Source organism: Rana temporaria, chromosome 3, assembly GCF_905171775.1.
Source record: "Rana temporaria chromosome 3, aRanTem1.1, whole genome shotgun sequence".
NCBI classification, from domain to species: Eukaryota; Metazoa; Chordata; class Amphibia; order Anura; family Ranidae; genus Rana; species Rana temporaria.
The window spans coordinates 299,662,069-299,684,896 of record NC_053491.1 but is presented as its reverse complement, the minus strand read 5'-3'; the positions used below and the strand labels follow the sequence as shown (position 1 = coordinate 299,684,896).

Below are 22,828 nucleotides of genomic sequence, written 5' to 3'. Positions count from 1 at the left end.
GTGTTAAATTTGGTCTTATCGCTCTCACTTTCTCATAGTGGTCACTGGAAGTTCAACATGGCACTTTATTGGCAAAGAACTCTCTGAGGATCTGAAAAAATTAATTGTTGTGCTACATAAAGAGGGCCTAGGCTATAAGAAGATGGCCAAGACCCTGAAACTGAGCTGCAGCACAGTGGCTAAGACCATACAGCGGTTTAACAGGACAGGTTCCACTCAGAACAGGCCTCGCCATGGTCGACCAAAGAAGTTGAGTGCACGTGCTCAGCGTCATAGCCAGAGGGGGAATAGACGTATGAGTGCTGCAAGCATTGCTTCCGAGGTTGTAGGGGTTGAGAGTCAGCCTGTCAGTGTTCAGACCGTACACCGCACACTGCATCAAATTGGTCTGCATGGCTGCATCTGAGAAACTGGTCGAGCATGTCTCCAGACCTATTGAGCATCTGTGGGGCATCCTCAAACGGAAGGTGGAGGAGCGCAAGTTCTCTAACATCCACCAGCTCTGAGATGTTGTCATGGAGGCGTGAAAGAGGACTCCAGTGGCAACCTGTGAATGAAGCCCTGGTGAACTCCATGCCCAAGAGGGTTAAGGCAGTGCTGGAAAATAATAGTGGCCACACAAAATATTGACACTTTGGGCCCAATTTGGACATTTTCACTTAGGGGCATACTCACTTTTGTTGCCAGCGGTTTAGACATTAATGGCTGTGTGTTATTTTGAGGGTACAGCAAATTTACACTGTTATACAAACTGTACATTCACTACTTTACATTGTAGCAAAGTGTAATTTCTTCAGTGTTGTCACATGAAAAGATAACATTTTATATTTACAAAAATGTGAGGGGTGTACTCACTCTTGTGAGATACTGTATATATTTATATATACCGTATTTATCGGGGTATTACGCGCTCCGGCGTATAGCGCGTACCCCTAATGTTGACCCGAAATTCCTGTAAAAAAAACATTTTATTACTTACAGTTTTGGTGTCTTCCCCGGCGTCCTTGTCCGGTCCGGGTTCCGTCCACTGCCTCGGTGGTGTCCTCCCGGCTTCTCCCGCGCTGTCTCCCACGCTCAGTTTGAAGCCTCCGCCGACATATACCGAGCGCAGTACACTCGGGCACGTTCGGCCACGCTCGGCTTCTCAGGCATAAACGTCACAGAGCGTGACCACAAACGAAGCAGAGCCTGGCTGAATGTACCCTGAGTGTACTGTGCTCGGTATGTCAGCGGAGGCTTCAAACTGAGCGCGGGAAGTGGGTATGGGCGTATATTGCGCACCCACGATTTCCCCCTTATTTTAAGGGGAAAAAAGTGAGCGGTATACGCCGATAAATACAGTACATACTTATCATTTGATATATGCCTTTCAAGGTTTGGAATAGAGTCCGCAATTCTATCTATATTTATATCTGTTCGGTGTTTGTTCAATGTAGAGCGCTGTGATGTAGAAGGAACCACCCTACAGTGAAGGGAAATCCACATAATAGAGTGGACCACTCATCCAGGTTTTCACCACACATCCAGTCCTCTACATTTTAAGATGCAGACTACACTTGGTACATTAAGGCTCTGAGGAAGATGAAAACCCTCGAAATGCGTTAGATAGACGATTATTCAATATTTATCCCGTATATGGACACCATTTTAATATTTAACACTGTTCAATAAGGGGTACTTATATTGTAACTCATCCACTCTTATGAATACGTAGTATCTTTTAGTATTTTCTGTATATACCATTTTGTTTTAATAAATGTTTTAAAAGGACCCATGCATCAGGCCACACGCTTTCTCTTTCTCCTTCTAGTATATAATTTCGTACTTCCTCCAGTCGGCCAAGGCAACGGGGCATGCATGCATGATAGATTACACATCAATACCTTTATGAAAATATTACCAGTTTTACTAAGACCTATCCGCACAAGCGCAGGAGAAATTTTTCTCTACACTAGCACTGCAGTATCACTTGATGACGTGGCGAGTCCCATAAGTGCAGTTCAAGCTGGTGCAGTGGCTAGCATAAGTAGTGCCCCGCAGCCACCAAGAATTCAAAGACAGGCCCGTAGAGCCCATAGTGTCCTTCCTACTGCATATACTAATCCGTATTGTCAGCCCACCACTTCTGCAGCTCCCGTACTTCCCCTATTCACTTGCCAACCTGGAATTCAGGTGGAAAACAGCAGATTTTAGTACCCTTGAATTTTACAAGCTGTTTTTTACTGAAGATCTTTACAGAGATAATTTATATGCTGGTCAATTTATTGCTGCAAATCCAAATTAGACCCTTGCCAGAGAATTTGCCTGGAAACCTATAATGGTCCCCAAAATTAATACCTTTCTAATATCCCTTCGAATGGGCATAACTAAAATGAGTGAGTTGCGGTCATATTGGTCCACTGACCCAAAAAAATGGCCATTGCATTTTGGGAGACCCTAAACTGGAACGTTCAAAGTTATAATAAAAGTGTAAAAAAAAGAAATAAATAAAAATTAAAAATAAATTAAAAATGAAAAAACACAAAATAGTTGTTGTTTTATTGTTCTTCTCTCTCTATTGTTCTCTCTCTATTGTTCTCCTCTGTTTTACTGTATTTTATGACAGGGTTTGACAAATTTGCTTGGAATCTAGGAGCCAGCTAAAAAAGTTAGGAGCCAGAAAACGTGCCGGTCCCGCCAAGCTCACGCGCAGAAGCGAACGCATTCTTGAGTGGCGCCCGCATATGTAAACGGTATTCAAACCACACATGTGAGGTATCGCCGCGATTGGTAGAGCGAGAGCAATAATTCTAGCTCTAGACCTCCTCTGTAACTCAAAACATTTTTAAACGTCGCCTATGAAGATTTTAAAGGGTAAAAGTTTGTCGCCATTCTACGAGCGACCGCAATTTTGACAATATAAACAATATAAAAAAAATTGGGCTGACTTTACTGTTGTCTTATTTTTTAATAAAAAAAAGTGTATTTTTGTCCCCAAAAAAGTGAGCTTGTAAGACCGCTGTGCAAATACGGTGTGACAGAAAGTATTGCAACGACCGCCATTTTATTCTCTAGGGTGTTAGAATAAAAAATATACATAATGTTTGGGGGCTCTAACTAGAGGGAAGGAGATGGCAGTGAAAACACAGTGAAAACACATTAGAATTGCTGGATTGCTGTTTTAAGTGTAATGCCAACGGCCATCACAAGATGGCGCCAGATCACAGAAGGAAGCTTAGGCCTGCAGAAGGCCGCAAAGCCGCTGCCTCAATTACTGGCCGGCGGGGAGGTGGGGGCCCACAGAGATGCAGGATCCTGTGTCTCCGTGCGCCCCCACCTCCCCCGCCAGTAATTGAGGCTGCGGCTTTGCGGCCTTCTGCAGGCCTAGGCTTCCCTGGGCACCAGGTCACTATTTCTTGTCGCAATTGCGACCGGGTGCCCGGATTTTGACGAGCCCTGTTTTATGATATACTGTAATGTTTTATTGTACTCTATTTTATTGTGTATGCTTTGCAGGTTCCTGTTGTCCTACTGTTATACTGTGTTTTATTGTTAACCATTATTTGCTGCAGCATGAATTTATTTATTTTGACAGCAATAGGGTTTGCTCTCACGATACATAAATCTGTGACTCTAGCGCTGCAGGAGGTGATTTCACCACCGCAGTTAAAAAAGAGCATATATGCCAAAGCATAGGGGCAGGGTTGGACATATGGGTGGATCGCCCATATGCCTTGGCATACATTTTTATATGTGTAGTGCCCTGCTATTTTCATAGCTGGTTCTGCCTTAAATTTAGAGGGTGGTCAGAGATTTAATTACCTCTGACCGTATTGTTTTACCAAATTTTGGGCCTCTGTTCCAGCCAAGGCTGTACTGTGAGTGACCACTATTGCTGTCTGGGGTGTCAGTACCACCTCAGGCCAATGGATGCAGCAGTCAAGTCAGGGTGTATTGGGTGTTTTCCCCAGCAGCCAATCAGTGGGGGTTGATCGCCTCGCTATGCATGCTGGGGGAGAGTACTTAAGGAACAGACGTAAATAGTATTGGGTCGACGTCGTTGTGTGGCCAATCCTGGCTGTCATCCCACAACCCTCCGTGTGTGGCCCTTATGGCCGGGGGTGCGTGTTCAAGTGTTTCTGGCTCCAGGACCACGTTGGTCCGGGGTTATGATCTACTATGTGGGCCTGGTAGTCAGACTGGGTCTACATTCGCAGAGTGGTCCTGTGCTGTCTGTCCTGAGGGAGCAAGCCGCCCGATGAAGAACCTGTCTGGGAGAGTACCGAGCACGAGACTGGTATCTCAGGAGAGACCTTGAACTTCATCGAAGGATGCACGATTTCTGAGAGGCTGAGTGATGGTCACCTGTCAGTTCTGAATTTACCAAGTTTATTCAAGAGAGATCCGGGTGCTTAATCCTGTGTTGAGAAGGATTCTGGACCGAATACATCTCCATCTTTGGGAAGGTCTGTGGCAGAGACTTTGCTAAAGTTTCCGTGTGACATCTTGGCTGCTAGGCTGGTGAGAGAGGCCTATCCAAGTGCGCAATACCCACTCTGGCTACAGTGGCGATGAAAGCTACATTGCTGGAAGCAGGAGTGCTTCCAACCAAAGTTATACACCTTAAACCACTACCTATCACCCCTTTCTGCCTCTTCAACTACTACAACTTGTATTCTTTTACTCCGTTGTGTAATAAAGCACATAAAAGGAAATCTAAAGTGTGGACATTGAAGTTCTTAACAGCTCTCATCAAGTACCCTAGACGGCGAAGGAATAGAGGTAACATGCCACCCAACACAAACCAGCAGCTCCTTCGGGGGTAGTGCTACATATGTATTGTATGCCCATCATTAGAAGTGAGTGTATGCAGGGTGGTATTCTAATGGTGGGCATACCACCGATCAATCGCTTTGAATGGAAAAATCTGTTAAGTTCTCTTTTTTCATTTAGGCCACAGGCTGAGAAAAAAAAGTTACAAAATATGCCCAACAAGGACCAGCGACGTACTGGTATGTTGCTGGATTTGAGTGGTTATACCAGAATGATGCCTGCAGGTTTAGGCATCATCTTGGTATCATTTTTTTCAGCCGGCAGTCGGCTTTTATCTAAAAGCAATCATAGCAGCTAATTAGCCACTAGACTGGTTTTAAAAAAAGTGGGAGGGAACGTCCCCCCCCCCTCCTGCCATCTTCCATGTTTTTTTTTCAGGCTCTCCTGTCCCACCAGGGGAACCTGGGAATGCAGCCTGTGGTTCTGCCAGCTGACCATAGAGCTGATCGGAGACCAGAAGGGTTCTAATCATCTGTAACTTCTCTGTAAATTTAAAGTTGCAACCTGTAAAGGCTTTTAAAGGCCTTTAAAAATGTATGTAGTTTGTCGTTGCTGCATGGTTGTGCGGAATTTTAAAGCATGTCATGTTTGGTCTCTATGTACTCGGCATAAGATCATCTTTTATATTTTACCAAACATTTGGGGAATATAGTGTGTTTTAGTGCATTAAAATAAAATAAAAAAAGGAAAATTTATATGAAATACTTACCGTAATTTTCCTTTCCTGATGGACTCCATGGCAGCCTACGTGTGGGTTAATCGCGCCTCTCATACCTCATAGGACCCTACTCCCATAAAGCTTTGCTTCTCCCAATAGACTGTGTGCTGCCATCAGGAAAGGAAAATTATGGTAAGTATTTCATATAAATTTTCCTTTTTCCTGACAGACTCCATGGCAGCCTACGTGTGGGAAATAAATAGCCATACACACCCGGGTGGGCAATTGCTGGTTAAAGAAAAAGTTTTAATTAACATTGTCAACAGATAGAACATGTAAACCAAAATTCACCAACGATAAAGAAGCAGGTTCTACGCAATAGTGCGTCATAAACGTATTCAGTGATGACCAAGAGGCCACTCTGCAGATCACTTCCGGGGGAACGTCCCGGGCAGCCGCCCATGACGTGGCCACGCTCCGAGTAGAATGTGCAGTTACCGCTTCCGGGGGAGCCAAACCTTTCGCTTTATAAGCCCCTTGGATGGCCTGTACAATCCATGCTGCAATGGTTCTAGAGGAAGCACGCATTTCCTTGTTCTTTCCGTGAAAGGAAACAAATAGGTGATCGGATTGCCGAAAAGATGCTGTAGCTTCCAGATACTGTTTCAATACGAATGAACATCAGAGTCCTCAGAAGGCCGAAATATGGGAAGGACGATCTCCTGGTTCTCGTGGAAGACCGATGACACTTTAGGTTTATGACCTAGCATGGGGATCAAAACCACACGATCCGGGAAGAAAGTAAGGAAAGGTTCCTTACACCCCAATGAGCCAATTTCTGAAACCCTCTTAGCTGAAGTCATGGCTATGAGAAATACCACTTTGAGAGAAAGATCTTTGATTGACTGTTGGTCTGAGTTCTGAATGTCTGTGAAAAAGTCCAAGACTAGAGGAAGATCCCATTTGGAGAATCTTGGTTTTCTTAGAGGTCTCAGTCGTATAGCTCCTCTGAAAAATTGTGGCCCAGGATATCCCTGTGAATGCGAAGATAGCTGAGACTTGGACTCTTAGTGAGCTAACGGATAGAGGTAGATCAAGACCCGACTGAAGAAACCCTAGAATGTCTTGAATTCTGGGATTACTAGGAGAACCGTCCATAGAAGAGGTGTAGTCTGAGAATTTTGACCATATCCTTTGGTAGATTCTGTTAGTACTTGGTCTTCTAGCACTCAATATGGTGGAGATGGCTCCGCTTGGACATCCTAACGCTTCCAGCCTTCCCCTTTCAAGAACCAGGCCATCAGATGTAGATGGGTTGGACATGGATGAGGGGTCGACCCTAGCAACAGGAGATCTGGTCTGGATGGGAGAGGAACTGGATCCCGGAAACTCAACTGAAACAGCAATGGGAACCACGGCCTCCCACCTGAGTCTTGATAGGAACCTGAGGATGACTGGAATTGGAGGGAAGGCATACAGTAGGTGCACGCGATATTGTGTCAATCTCGCTCCCTTTCTCGGCGAGATTGAGCACCTACGAGCCCCATCGCGGGAGCCAGCGCCGAGCTGGCTTGCCGCGATGGAGACAGAGCCGTCATAGAAGCGACGGGAGATCCGACTTGGATTCCCGCCAATTCTACACGTGTGCGGCGTTTGTTATGAATCCTGAGGGGGAAGTCCCCGCCGGATTTTAAATAAAAATTCGGCATGGGTTCCCCCCTCAGGAGCATACCGGGCCCTTAGGTCTGTTATGGGTTGTAAGGAGAGCCCCCTACGCCGAAAAAGCGGCGTAGGGGGTCCCCCTACAATCCATACCAGACCCGTATCCAAAGCATGCTACCCGGCCGGTCAGGAAAGGAGTGGGGACGAGCGAGCGGCCCCCCCCTCCTGAGCCGTACCAGGCTGCATGCCCTCAACATGGGGGGGGTTGGGTGCTCTGGGGCAGGGGGGCGCACTGCGGGGCCCCCCACCCCAGAGCACCCTGTCCCCATGTTGATGAGGACAGGGCCCCTTCCCGACAACCCTGGCCGTTGGTTGTCGGGGTATGTGGGCGGGAGGCTTATCAGAATCTAGGAGCCCTCTTTAATAAGGGTGCCCCCAGATACCGGCCCCCCACCCTAAGTGAATGGATATGTGGTACATCGTACCCCTACCCATTCACCTGGAGGAAAAATGTTAAAGTCAATAAACACAACACAAGAGTTTTTAAAATAATTTATTAGTCTGCTCCGGAGGCCGCCCCCTGTCTTCTTTAGCTCTGTTTACCAGGGGGGGGCTTCTTCTTTGACGTCTTCGGGTGGGGGCCGCTCTTCGCCGCCGTCCGGTTCTCTTCCACCGCCGGGGGGGGTCGCTTTTATAAAAGCGCCCACTCCTCGGCGGGTTTCCTCCGACGTCTTCGGCGGGGGGTGGTGTGCTTCTTCTTCCGCTATCCGGGGGGGTCTTCTTCGGCTATCCGGGGGGTCTTCTTCACTCTCCGGGGGTCTTCTGCTATGTTCGCCGCTCTCCGCTGTTGACTCGGCGCACCCCGGTTCTTCCTCCAGCTATCCGGTGCCTTCTCCTTCAGCACTGAACGTGGGTAGGTATCACATGGGTAGGTACAGAGCATGATGGGACTGTGAGGCCTATATAGGTCCGATGCAAGCCGCGCACACGTCATTTCGGCGAGAAGAGCCGGCGTGTCAACATCTGGAGAAGAGAAGAAGATGACGTCACAACCCGGAAGAAGAAGAAGAATACGTCACAGCACGGAAGAAGAAGATAGACGTTCAGCGCTGAAGGAGAAGGCACCGGACAGCTGGAGGAAGAACCGGGGTGCGCCGAGTCAACAGCGGAGAGCGGCGAACATAGCAGAAGACCCCCAGAGAGTGAAGAAGACCCCCCGGATAGCCGAAGAAGACCCCCCCAGATAGCGGAAGAAGAAGCACACCACCCCCCCGCCGAAGACGTCGGAGGAAACCCGCCGAGGAGTGGGCGCTTTTATAAAAGCAACCCCCCCCGGTGGTGGAAGAGAACCGGACGGCGGCGAAGAGCGGCCCCCACCCGAAGACGTCAAAGAAGAAGCCCCCCCTGGTAAACAGAGCTAAAGAAGACAGGGGGCGGCCTCCGGAGCAGACTAATAAATTATTTTAAAAACTCTTGTGTTGTGTTTATTGACTTTAACATTTTTCCTCCAGGTGAATGGGTAGGGGTACGATGTACCCCATATCCATTCACTTAGGGTGGGGGGCCGGTATCTGGGGGCCCCCTTATTAAAGGGGGCTCCCAGATTCCGATAAGCCTCCCGCCCGCATACCCCGACAACCAACGGCCAGGGTTGTTGGGAAGGGGCCCTGTCCTCATCAACATGGGGACAGGGTGCTCTGGGGTGGGGGGCCCCGCAGTGCGCCCCCCTGCCCCAGAGCACCCAACCCCCCCCATGTTGAGGGCATGCAGCCTGGTACGGCTCAGGAGGGGGGGGCCGCTCGCTCGTCCCCACTCCTTTCCTGACCGGCCGGGTAGCGTGCTTTGGATACGGGTCTGGTATGGATTGTAGGGGGACCCCCTACGCCGTTTTTTCGGCGTAGGGGGCTCTCCTTACAACCCATAACAGACCTAAGGGCCCGGTATGCTCCTGAGGGGGGAACCCATGCCAAATTTTTATTTAAAATCCGGTGGGGACTTCCCCCTCAGGATTCATAACAAACGCCGCACACGTGTAGAATTGGCGGGAATCCAAGTCGGATCTCCCGTCGCTTCTATGACGCGCACGTTGGAATGTGCTGTCACTATTCCAGTGAGTGCGAGATGTCGGCGAAATCTCGGCACCATGTCGCCGAGAATCAGCGCGATGCTGTCGTGCTAAAAACACAATATCACAAACACCTACTGTAAGCCCTGCGGAACCTCCACTGATCCGTCAGAGCATCCACCCCGAAGGCCTGGGGACAGCGGCATCTGGTGTAATACTTCTCCAGTTTGAAATTGCATGGGGATGCAAACAGATCTACGTCTGGTGAAAAATCCAGTGACAGGATCCAACTGAAAACCTTGCTGTGGAGAGACCACTCGTTGTTGTCGAGAGATGTTCTCAAGAGGAAATCTGCCTGTAGATTCTGAGATCCGGGGAGATATACAGCTGTCAAATCTTTCAAGTGTGTCTGCGCCCAAGACATAATTGGATTCACCTCTTTCAGTAGAGACAGACTGCGAGTGCCACCCTGTCTCTTGATGTACGATACTGCTGACGTATTGTCCATCCTTAGGAGGACTGAAGATCCCTTTATCAGGTGAAGAAACACTTGTAGGGAACAGAAGGCTGTGCAAAGTTCCAGAACGTTGGATATGACTTTCTGGGACGGAAAGTCCCACTTCCCTTGGGCTACTTCCTTCAGGCAGAGAGCCCGCCAACCTGTGTTGCTGGCATCCGACGTGATCATGATCCAAGACACAGGGGCTAGAGAATGACAATTGAGGAGGTTTTTCCTTAGTAGCCACCAAGGAAGACTTTCCCGCATGTGTGATGTTATCCGAATCATTTGGTCTTGTAATCTCGGATCCCACTGCTGGAGAAAACCCTTCTGGAAGGGCCGCATCTTCCACTGTGCCCATCTCACCATAGGAGTTGTGGAGACCATGGTGCCTATAATGTTGAGGCATTGTGAGGCTTTTAGAAAAGGAGACTCTAGAGCACAACGGATCCTGTCGCGAACAACTGGGATTTTCTCCAGGGGCAATGAGATGGTACTCAGAGATGTATTGAATTGGGCCCCGAGAAAGATCAGAGATTGTGTCGGTACTAGGTGACTCTTCTCCTTGTTTAGTAGCCAACCAAACTCGGTCAGAGTGGATATGACCAGATCCCGGGCGTCAATATTTGCTCCTTGTTTTGCGATAGCAGCAGCAGGTCGTCTAAGTAGTGGTGTAGACAAACGCCTCTGGTTCTGATCAGGGCCACGACGGCCAGTAAGAGCTTTGAGAATACCCGTGGTGATGTTGTGAGTCCGAACGGGAGACAAGTAAACTGGAGGTGAATACTGCCTACTGCAAACCGCAGATACTTCTGGAACTCCACAGCTATAGGCACATGAAAGTAAGCGTCTTTCAGGTCTATGGCCACAAGCCAGTCGCCTGGCTGAACTGCTTGACGGATCGTGAGCAGCGACTCCATTTTGAATTATTCCTTCTTGATAAAGGTGTTTAGATGTGTCAGGTCTATCACTGGTCTCCAGGAACCTGACTTTTTTTGGACCAGAAAAAGGGGTGAATACATCCCCTGGAACCTCTCGGCCGTTGGGACGTGTATAGCAGCACCTTGAGCCACGAGGGAGCTCGTGTATGACAGGAGGACTTGTCTTTTTTTCCTCTGAGCATGGCATTGTTGTGTGAATGACTTGAAGAATAGGGGGATCTGTAAATGTCCAAGAATGGCCTGTAGATACCGTCTTGAAGGACCAGAAATCTTTTATTGAGGCTGCCCAGACATGCTTGAATTGAAAGAGACGAGCCCCGACTCTTTCCGCCTGGGCCGGCTCTACATCAAAAGGATTTAGGGGCGTCACGTCCGCTGGAAGAAGGTCTTTTTGCCGGCTTCTGACCAGAGGGCTGGTTTCTTCTCCAGTTCCTCCTGAAATCACGCCCAGGCCTGTACCGACGAGCCTCCCTTGCCCGAACTTAATCCTGCCTGGGAAAGAATTTCTTCTGTCCATACGGACGACGATCCTGGGGAAGGAACCCTGACTTACCCCCTGTGGCTCGGGTGATGGCGTTGTCTAATTTGTTCCCAAACAGGGAAGAACCCAAAAAGGGTATCTTGCACCATGCATGTTTAGAGGCAGGGTCAGCCACCCAAGGACGTAGCCACAGGGCACGCTTGGCTGTAACGGACGAGAGTATGACCCAAAACACTAGACAAATAAGATCAAGGGAGGCCTCCCCCAAGAAAACTGAAGCCATCTTTAGTTCTTGGACTGGAATGCTTCTGGCTAAGTCTTCAGAGACGCAGGACAACACAGAGTCCATCTCACCTGTCCAGGCCTCCATTGCTTTTGACAGGGCTGCAAGAGCTAAGGCTGGTTTACAAGTCATGCCGGCTGTAATATAAATGCGTTTTAAATCAGTGTCTATTTTCCTCTCCAGACCATCCTTAAAGGAAACGGTGTCTTCCAAGGGGAGAGTGACATGTTTCACCAGCCTCATCAAAGCCGCATCAACTAGAGGAGCTGACTCCAAATGTCTCACCTCTTCACTCTTGAATGGGTACAGCTTTGCTATCTTAGATAGTAAAGAATTTTTCTTGTCTGTGCCGGACCATTCCTCTGTAATTACATCTCCAAGCTCACCAAGGAGGGGAAAATTTGGGTGGTCTTTTTTAAGCTGGCTGAAGTACTTCCTTTGCTTGGAAGGTGCTTCTACTGGATCTTCCCACTTTAAAGCGTCCTTGACTGCTTTTACCAATGTTGGGACCAGGGAAAAATCAAAACCTGCGGCATAATTTACACTTTCCATCTCACTGTCTGAAGACACGCTTGGGGAGCGGTTAACCCGAGAGGGCCCTGGAACTTCAGGATTATCCTGTACAAGGACTGGGGATGGTTCAACAGGAAGAACAACTGCTTGGACGGAATCAGAGCCGTTCAAAGATTCTTGGACCACTCTTCTGACCAGGGCTTCCACCTGCTGGTCTTCACCCCCTCTTTCCCTTACGGCACGGGAATAACATGGCTTACAGAGGGATTTTCCTTCTGGGACCTGGGCTCTACATCCACAACAGGATTTCCTTCCAGAGTGACTGGAATGGCGGTGAGAGTGGTGACCAGACGAGGATCTAGAACCTTCTCTATGATGTTTAGATGAAGATCTAGAGCTTCTAGAATTTGATTGATGATGTTGTGACTGAGTTTCAACATTATCTTCACGTGCTAATAATTGAGAAACAGACCTAGAGGGACTGGAAATAAGAAAAAAATAAAAAAGGTATTTTATAAAAACCAGCCAAACCCATAGAAAAAACAGGCAGATGGAAAACAATTCCATCCTACCTGCAGCGTAAGGTTTGGCCACAGGGGGGCGGTGACACATCCATGGCAGATAAGCAAAACAGTACTGAAAACAGACCAATGACACAGGTAAGGCAATGAAGATCAGCACAACATGAACAAAAAAGAACAAGGCAGTGATCCAGCACTGGCTCTTACCTAGGACCAACGAGTAGTACTCAATATATACTGCTTCAGGATTGTGCCACCAAATAGCTGTATCTGACAGCTATTTAAACCTGCCGTCATGCGATGACCTCACCGCGCTCGGCCGTGCGCGTCACGCGCCTGCGCAGTGCCCAGCGTCACCCGCACAAGCCTCGCGCGCAAGCGCGATCGCGACCAACTGAGCAGAACCATGCGTGCGCAACCAAGCCTCGTTCGGGGAACCAGACCGGCGCACGCACAGTACCATCTGAAGGCGGCAATGCGTTCCAGCGGCCATAGCTAATTCAGAATGCAACAGACAACACACAAAAAACGGCTGCCATAACAGTAAGTAAAATTTTCATACGTTACCACTAATGGAGACCCCATGATCCGGCCTGGAGACAATAACCACCGCTGCTCGCTCTGCAAAATCTGGGACAGTAGCAATGACCTCCTGCTAATAGCCAGGATGTATGGTCAGACAACTGCTTACCTGCCAGTGGCAGGTTAGTAAGCTTCATAAAGTACCGCAGACACTGTAACATCCGTCCAGCTAATAGCTGAGACTTGTTGGACTTTAGAGCCAAAAAAACACACCCTGTGTAAACACCAGGACTATGGATCAGGGAATATTGGGCCAGATTAACCAAAGAGATACGACGGCGTTTCTCCTGATACGCCGTCGTATCTCTGTTTCTATCTATGCGACTGATTCATAGAATCAGTAACGCATAGATATCCCTAAGATCCGACAGGTGTAATTGTTTTACACTGTCGGATCTTAGGATGCAATACCGCGGCCGCCGCTGGGTGGAGTTTGCGTCGTAAACCAGCATCGGGTATGCAAATTAGCAGTTACGGCGGATCCCCAACGGATTTTCGCGTTCGCTACGTCGCTGCTAGTCTAGTTTCCCGTCGCAAAATTAGTCGTCGTTTGACCTGCCCTAACTTTAGTCAGCAATCGTATTGCTGTCTAAAGTATGGCCGTCGTTCCCGCGTCGAAATTTAAAATTTAACGTCGTTTGCGTAACAAGTCCGGGAATACGGAAGTACGCTACGCGCTTCGCCGTTCAAAAAAAATGACGTCACGGCGCGCAAAGCACGGCGGGAGTTAGGAAACGGAGCATGCGCAGTAGGTCCGGCGCAGGAGCGCGCCTAATTTAAATGGCACACGCCCATTTGAATTGGCCCGCCTTGCGCCGGAGGCCGCCGGCGTAGTTTTCATCGCAAGTGCTTTGTGAATCAGGCACTTGCGATGAAAACTTGCGGCGGTGTAACATATCTACGATACGTTACGCCGCCGCAGTTCTATGTGAATCTGGCACATTATTTTGAAGGTAACAAAACTACTTCGGTCCTAGGAGGAGGACAAAAAAGGAACACAGTCTATTGGGAGAAGCAAAGCTTTATGGGAGTAGGGTCCTATGAGGTATGAGAGGCGGCATTAACCCACACATAGGCTGCCATGGAGTCTGTCAGGAAAGTGTTTTTCTCAAAAAATTGCGTTTTAAAAATCGTTGTGCAAATACTGTGTGAAAAAAAAATTGCAACAACCACCATTTTCATCTGTAGGGCCTTAAAAATATATATAATGTTTGTGGGTTCATCGTAATTTTCTATCAATATTTTTTTTCCATGTAAACAAAAAGTGTCAGAAAGGACTTTGTCTTCAAGTGAAGACAAAAAAAAATCGAATGGATTTAGTTAAATTGTAATGCATTATTTAAGCATTTCTCTACATTTTCAAACTCATTATATACTCCTGGAGTGAAATGTTTTATATGTTATTATTTATGATTTTAAGGTTTGAACATGCACTACAGACACCAATTTAGTCATTATATAATGTCTTTAAGGTAAACCAAGTTTCGTTACAAGAATATTGCTTTTTTGACAGAAGTGTAATGTTAAAAGAAATTTAAATAAAAACTCTTTGCGTGATGATGATGATGCTACATGTACATGTCTGCTTTCAGAAAATATATAATGTTTTGTGTGTGTGTGGGGGGGGGGTGTTTATGTAATCTTCTGGCATAAATTTTTTTTTAAGCATGAGTGCAAAAACATCTCTGGCAGCAAAAGGGTTAATCCTGCACAGATTAGACAGTGTGCTGTCAGAAATGTTGTTCTTTTCTCCTTATATTTTAAAAATGAATAACCCAGTTGTAAGTACAGTAAATACCACCAAAAAAGCTCTATCAGTCTCAAAGTAACAATATAAAATGTTGTTGACTAAACTGCTGCATTACAGTTTACTTTTCATTCAAAGTATCACCACACTGGAATCTGAAAAATTACCTGCCTTGCTAAACAACCTAATGTGACAGAAATCTGGTTGTCTGCCACAGAATATTTGCGATATATCATATGGATTCTTTAAGTGCCCCCACAAATTTAAGCAAACATTTTTTAATGATCATTCTCAATCAATGCATGTGAAATTCATTGTTAGAGATCATTTATTTATAATACCAGCACAAACTCAGCTTCCCATTGAAATTAATGGGAATCGCCAATTTTCACAGGAGCAGGCAACCCAAAAATGCACCAGAAACGCACTGCAAATGCATGTGAAATTTCAATGTGAAACTGAGTTTTAAGTGTGTTTTTCAAAACAGCACCAAAGATGCAGCATGCAGGACTTTTCAAAACGCACTGCACCTGTAATGCAGTGGTGTAAACAGTCCCATAGGATTTAAAGGGAAAATTTTTCTTGCGTTTTTCTTGCACAGAAAAAACGCAGGAAAAATGTATCAGTGTGAAAGGGACATAAGACAAATGATGACATGACCTTCAGTGACTAAAATAGCCTCTAATGCAGGGATATGCAATTAGCGGACCTCCAGCTGTTGCAGAACTACAATTCCCATGAGGCATAGCAAGACTCTGACAGCCACAAGCATGATACCTAGAGGCAGAGGCATGATGGGACTTGTAGTTTTGCAACATCTGGATGTCCGCTAATTGCATATCCCTGCTCTAATGGATATACACAGCATTAAATGTTTAGGCAGTTTAAAAATGTGGACGCCTACAGTTAATACTTTGCATGATAATAGCTCTTCTTTTGCCACATTTGTTCCACCCCCTTCAAGCAACTTTTTTAAGATTTGAAGGCAGCTGGACAGGATTGCACACATGCCAGTGCAGCAAAAAATTATTACACTTTTGGCATTCGGCAGGCAGGCAGTACTGTTGTCAAACACATCCTTTATAAGTGAATGGGGCTGCCCGTACCACAACTGCAAGACAAACCCTAGGCTTATGTTTGGGTATACTGTATGCCCATAAAAAAACAGGCAATAAGGAGGCAGCAGTATTACTTCCTGAATGCCTGCCAGCCAAGCCTGCACTGCTCTCTTAAATGCGATCCAGCGCGGATTGCTCTGACAGCAATGAATGTGTAAAGACAGGGGGCCAGATTCACAAAGCCCTTACGCCGACGTATCGAAAGTTGCGCGGCGTAATTGAAAAATGCGCCGCGCGTATCTTTGCGCCTGATCCTCAAAACGAAATACGCCTGAAATCCAGATTTTTCCGTCCTACTTAAAACGATTACACCGGCGCATCTTGAAGCGCAAAATACGATAGACACACCATTGATTTTCGATGCTAATATGCAAATCAAGGAGATAGGGCCATCCACAAAAGTACGCTTGTGCGGCGTAGATTACGCCCTGTGCGCATCTGCTAGTTTCACGGTGTAAAATTACACCTTATAAAAGGTGCCCTAACTTTACACCAGCCGTGTAAATGTCAGCTAAAGCAACACCGTTAGGGAAGAGCTGAGCACACACACTTGCAGGACAACAATCTGTATGCCAACATGCCAGGGGCATCCATGCTCATAGCTATACTAGTGACTTTACTAACCGAGGGTACCCCCTCTTCTGAGGGATCAGCAGCCAGGAGACGCCTCGCAGAATGCATCTTTGCACAGTAAACACACACATTAATCATGGCACAATGAGAATGCATGCATGCACACCCACTGTGGTCCCTAGCACAGACACATCACATGCACATCGAATTGGATTAGACCCAAGTACCCCCAATGGTATTAGGGAGCAGCAACGCCACGCCACGGCTCCAATTATGTCACTGTGCATTCATACACCATTCACATGGACCTGGGATCACTTCTCCCTGGTCCTGGGGATCCCTAATCCACCAAAACTGAGGGTGACACCCTTTTTCACCAGGAATGTCACCCCCACATTCATACATCATTCACACACATAAACCAAATCATAATCACAGTATAATAAAAAAATAATAAAAATAAAAAAACAAAAGTACAACCAAAAATTAATGGCGGCGGCATGAGCTACACCTGGGCCGGCCACGGGCACGGCCACGACCAACCAGGGGAGACTCATGGGGGGGGAGCAGGGGAAGGAGGAGACTCATGGGGGGGAGCAGGGGAAGGAGGAGCCTCCCCTGGTGACTGTCCTCCTGCTGGCCTGCCCTCCAAGGCCACAGCGATCCTGGTCAGACCCACAGTGAGGGCAGCCGTATTGGCCTGGACAGCCTGGGTGTTTGCTTGGACAGCCTGGGTCAGGTCTTGGTGCCCACCTCACTGACCGAGTCCTTAATTAAGCCCAGGCTGTCCTCCATCTGGGCCAAAGACTGGGTGAGCTGACCCAGATGTTGGGTCTGCCGGGCCTGGTCCCTCCGCAGACTGGCCGGCAGAACCTCGGCCACCCCCCTGGTCTTCTGGGTCGCCTTCCTGCCTACAGATGAGGCTTGTGGCCTGGGAGGAGGGGAGAGAGAGACCCTTGTGAGGGGAGCCCTGTTGGGGGAGGAGTGGAAGGGGCTATCCCTGATGGAGGCCTGACTGCTGCCAGCCACAGGGGTAGCCTCAGGGGGAACTACATCCGAAGTCAAAAGTATTTCCCTTGCAAGGTCCATCGGATCATCCCCATCCTCCTCCCCCTCATCCTCCCCCCCTCAACCTCCTCATGAGGGGAGGTGTGGCCACTCCCCTCCCCTGAGGATTCCTGCCCTTCTTGGGGCTCTTCAGCAGCATGTTGTCCCGGGGGTGGTGCAGCCTGGCCTAATGGCCCAGCAATCTCCTGGCCATCTGTGGAAGACACAAAACATTCACAGGTTGGAGGATCCACACACTTGGCACATATTCCCTTCCCCCCCACACATGCTACACACCAGATAGAAATACAAAAAAAAATTACCTGTCCTCACGCCCTCCTCGAAGTCAAAGCCAGGCAGGCCCACCACTTGTTGTCGGTGGAAGCACCGGGCCACTGCCCACTCCTCCTCAGTCAGCCTGACGGAGCAGGGTGGTCTTCCGCCAGTGCCCGTGGCATGGGCATTTATCTTGGCCATCTTGTCACGGACCAGGCTCCTCAGGTCATTTATCTTCTTAGAGATCCCACTGGGGGTCCTTGTCTCCCCCCCCTCCGCATTGATCTGATCCGTAATCTCCCGGATGATGACCCTCTTCCTGGCCGGGGGGGTGTCCCGGCTCTCAGGGCCATGCAAATATCGCCCAAATCGTGTGATAGCCCTGGCAAGTATTTGCCTTTCTCTCACTGAAAAGTTCAACTTGCGTCTCTTTGGTGCCATAACACCCAACACTCAGCACCAAACACACACACAAAAATCTAACACAACAAACAAACACAAATACACACAGAACAAACACACACAAAAAGACACAGACCAAACACGCACAAAAAGACACTGAACAAACACACACAAAAAGACACAGACCAAACACACACAAAAATCCAACCGCAAACACAGGGCCATCTTAATAGCATCATGGGCCCCTGGGCAAAGTAATGCTATGGGGCCCCTACAAGCCTGCCCCAATTTACGCACCTACTCTCAAGAATGAAAGTACAATATTTCTACTTTACAGTGTGTCACTTGCTACTGTTCCCTGCCACCAGATTCAGCGCGTCACTTGCTACGGTCCCTTGTCACCAGATTCAGCGTGTCACTTGCCACGGTCCCTTGTCACCAGATTCAGCGGGTCACTTGCCACCCATCACATCACCAGATTCAGCGTGTCACTTGCCACCCATCCCGTTACCAGATTCAGCGTGTCTCTTGCCACCCATCACGTCACCAGATTCAGCGTGTCACTTGCCACCCATCCCGTTACCAGATTCAGCGTGTCTCTTGCCACCCATCACATCACCAGATTCAGCGTGTCACTTGCCACCCATCACATCACCAGATTCAGCGTGTCACTTGCCACCCATCACATCACCAGATTCAGCGTGTCACTTGCCACCCATCACATCACCAGATTCAGCGTGTCACTTGCCACCCATCACATCACCAGATTCAGCGTGTCACTTGCCACCCATCCCGTTACCAGATTCAGCATGTCTCTTGCCACCCATCACGTCACCAGATTCAGCGTGTCACTTGCCACCCATCCCGTTACCAGATTCAGCATGTCACTTGCCACCGGTTCCTTGCCACTGATTCCTCTCCAGAGACAAAGCCGCTCTACTGCTGACAGGAGGAGGGGATAGGCAAGAAATAGAGCCCTCTTGTGACAGTGGCGGCTCGAGGGGGAAGGGGCAGAAGTTTCTTCTCTTCAGACCCGCTCGTCTTTGGCACTTGAGCTTTGGCGCCCCCCTCTGCCTTAGCTCGCTCAGTCACTCAGGGAGGTTTAGGAGAAGTGGTGACAGCTCAGCTTGCAGGCAGAACCAAAGATGCCGCTGCACGCTGGACTGCCTGTGCTCACTCAGCCTGACTCCCTTGTCCCACTGCTAGTGCTATTTGTCCGGCTCTGATGGGGCCGGGGCCAGGGCCCGTGCAAGACCATAGGCAAGATCAGCTACATGCGCCCCCCCCAAAAAAAAAAACTTCTGTACCTCTAAAATATAATATCTATACGGTATAGATATAGTCTAGCACAGGCCATGTCTATACCCCCCTGTGATGTTTGTTGCCCCCTCATTGAACTGCCATACACAGCAAGCATAGTTGCCAACATTTAAAAAGTATTATTTTTTAGAGGACTGGGTGACAGCAGAGGGACTGGGTGACAGCAGGGCAGAGGACTGGGCCAAAGCAGGGCAGAGGACTGGGTGACAGCAGAGAGACTGGGTGACTGCAGGGCAGAGGGACTGGGTGACTGCAGCCGGGCAGAGGCACTGGGTGACTGCAGCCGGGCAGAGGCACTGGGTGACTGCAGAGGGACTGGGTGACTGCAAAGGGACTGGGTGACTGCGGGGCAGAGGATTGGGTGACTGCAGGGCAGAGGACTGGGTGGCAGCAGGGAAGAGGACTGGGTGGCCGCAGGGCAGAGGGACTGGGTGGCAGCAGGGCAGAGGGACTGGGTGACTGCAGGGCAGAGGGACTGGGTGGCAGCAGGGCAGAGGACTGGGTGACTGCAGGGCAGAGGACTGGGTGACTGCAGGGCAGAGGACTGGGTGGCAGCAGGGCAGAGGCCTGGGTGGCAGCAGGGCAAAGGACTGGGTGGCAGCAGGGCAGAGGACTGGGTGGCAGCAGGGCAGAGGACTGGGTGACTGCAGGGCAGAGGACTGGGTGACTGCAGGGCAGAGGACTGGGTGACTGCAGGGCAGAGGGACTGGGTGGCAGCAGGGCAGAGGGACTGGGTGGCAGCAGGGCAGAAGGACTGGGTGGCAGCAGGGCAGAGGGACTGGAGGGCAGCAGGGCAGAGGGACTGGGTGGCTGCAGGGCAGAGGGACTGGGTGACTGCAGGGCAGAGAGACTGGGTGGCAGCAGGGCAGAGGGACTGGGTGGCAGCAGGGCAGAGGACTGGGTGACTGCAGGGCAGAGGACTGGGTGACTGCAGGGCAGAGGACTGGGTGGCAGCAGGGCAGAGGCCTGGGTGGCAGCAGGGCAAAGGACTGGGTGGCAGCAGGGCAGAGAACTGGGTGGCAGCAGGGCAGAGGACTGGGTGACTGCAGGGCAGAGGACTGGGTGACTGCAGGGCAGAGGGACTGGGTGGCAGCAGGGCAGAGGGACTGGGTGGCAGCAGGGCAGAAGGACTGGGTGGCAGCAGGGCAGAGGGACTGGAGGGCAGCAGGGCAGAGGGACTGGGTGGCTGCAGGGCAGAGGGACTGGGTGACTGCAGGGCAGAGAGACTGGGTGGCAGCAGGGCAGAGGGACTGGGTGGCAGCAGGGCAGAGGGACTGGGTGACTGCAGGGCAGAGAGACTGGGTGGCAGCAGGGCAGAGGGACTGGGTGGCAGCAGGGCAGAAAGACTGGGTGGCAGCAGAGGGACTGGGTGGCAGCAGAGGGACTGGGAGAAATTGGGTTGAAAACTTACACTCAGAACACTGCTACAGGAAAACCAGATACCATCTTTGTCAGCTAACAGAACTTTTTTACTTCTATGTAAAAGTCTAAAGATAGAAGTAATAAAGTTGACAAAGCTTAAGATGGTGTCTGGTTTTTCCTGTAGCACTGTCCTGAGTGTAAGAAATGGAGCAGAGCTGTTTTCAACACAATTTCTCTCAGTCCAGTGGCTGCATAGATAAAAAAACAGCATATTTAGAGGCTTTTTTTTTCTTACCTCCATGTTGCTCTGCCCAGAAGGATCATGCGATCATCCCGCTCTACCCCCCCGTGACATGGCCACTCCCCCTAACGAGTCCCGACCATTCACAGTGAAGGAGGCGGGCCAGCTGACACCCGATCTCGCCCGTTTCCGCATTTCTCCGATTCTGCAGACGGAGGAAAACCCTATTTTTCCTTCCGTCTGCGGATCGGATGAACACGGACAGACGGTCCGTGTTCATTCGATCCCCCCATAGGGGAGAGCGGAGAAAAGGCAGGGTGGTCCCTGCACAGTGTGTGGGGACCGCCCTGTCTTCCGCCGGCTCAGCCAGGATCAACAGAGCAATCCCCGCTGATCCGTCCCGTGTGAAAGGGCCCTTAGATACGCTGCAGTAGCCCACAGAAACCAATCAGCGTACACTAAGCTGAAAGTACAACTAAAGGCATTTTTTTACGTTTCGAATAGAGTGGAGAGGAATTAGAACACCGGTCATGTTTAAAAAAAATAAATAAAAATTCAAAACTTTGGGTTGTCCTCAGATTAGAGAGGGATATCCTCTCATTTCCTGTTTTAGTTATGGGACAAGTAGTGAGGAAAAATCTCCCCAATTAAACAAAGATGGCAAAAGAAAACTGACATGGGATCCATACTTTATCCTTATGCCGCGTACACAAGGTCATTTTCCGGGCATTAAATAAAATGACATTTTTTAAAACGTCATTTAAAATGATGGTGTGTGGGCTTCACATCATTTTCCGTCTCCTGAAAAACGACCAAAAAAATATTTGAACATGCTTCAATTTTTTATGTCATTTTTGAAAAATATTTTTTAAGTCAGACCAGTACAGATTGTATCCTGGTGGGTTGATTTGGGCAACTGCATTCAAAAGGAGTTCATAATTGAATAAGGCCAATTATAATCTCATATCATGGGATATAATGAAGCTGCATAGCAACAGTGTGTTTCTTTTTAGAGCAGAAGTCAAATTCTAAATAGCAATCGGACAGGAAATATTCAAGTATTACAAATCAAACCCAAGTTCAGCATTTTTCTAAATCTTTCTAGTTTTTAAGACTAAACAAATAGGCACAAATCACATAAACATCAAATTTTCTCAGAAGTCCTAGGTCATATAAAACAAATGGTTATTCATTCGCCAGCTCCTGATTGTCAGCCCTCATAATCAACAGGTGAAGCAAGCAGGGATTATTTTTCTAAAAAGACCCATAAAATAGGTATACAGAATAAGTCACCTGGCAGCGACAGGAGGAGATATTCAGCCCAGTAATCTCCGATGTACAGAATCACAAGATCCTCAGTGCAAATCCCTGGGATCAGGCAGTCTCCTCCTCGTTGCAGCAAGCTATGCACCGACACTCTACACCTGTCTTAGGCATGTCACCCAGCAAGGGGCTCCTTTTATTAATGAAGGTGGAGCTTTGCTGTCACAAGGTTTCACTTTGCAAATCTGTGCAGTCTTAGGCTACATTCACACTAGCCTCTTACATTTGGTTTATGTAAATGCAGGAAAAATATATGGGACGCATTAACAAAATGTATGCTTCCTATATCAAGTTTATCTGTGTTTAAGGGCTCATGCACATAAACATAAAAAACACTGCATTCAGGCTTATACTGCATCTAGTTTTTACAGATCTGAATTTACCAGTATTGTATGGTCCCCG

At 48.7% G+C, this 22,828-nt stretch overlaps 1 protein-coding gene across 1 annotated transcript in view; it reads right to left on the bottom strand.

Annotated features, from left to right (window-relative positions):
* LOC120932422 (GTP-binding protein SAR1b-like) overlaps positions 1–22,535 on the bottom strand; it is a 570,126-nt gene extending 547,591 nt beyond the window's left edge. The window contains exon 1 of the mRNA XM_040344773.1: positions 22,397–22,535. The gene's annotated coding sequence lies outside the window, so the exon portion shown is untranslated. The remainder of the gene's footprint in view (positions 1–22,396) is intronic.
* Between the last annotated feature and the right edge of the window lie 293 nt (positions 22,536–22,828).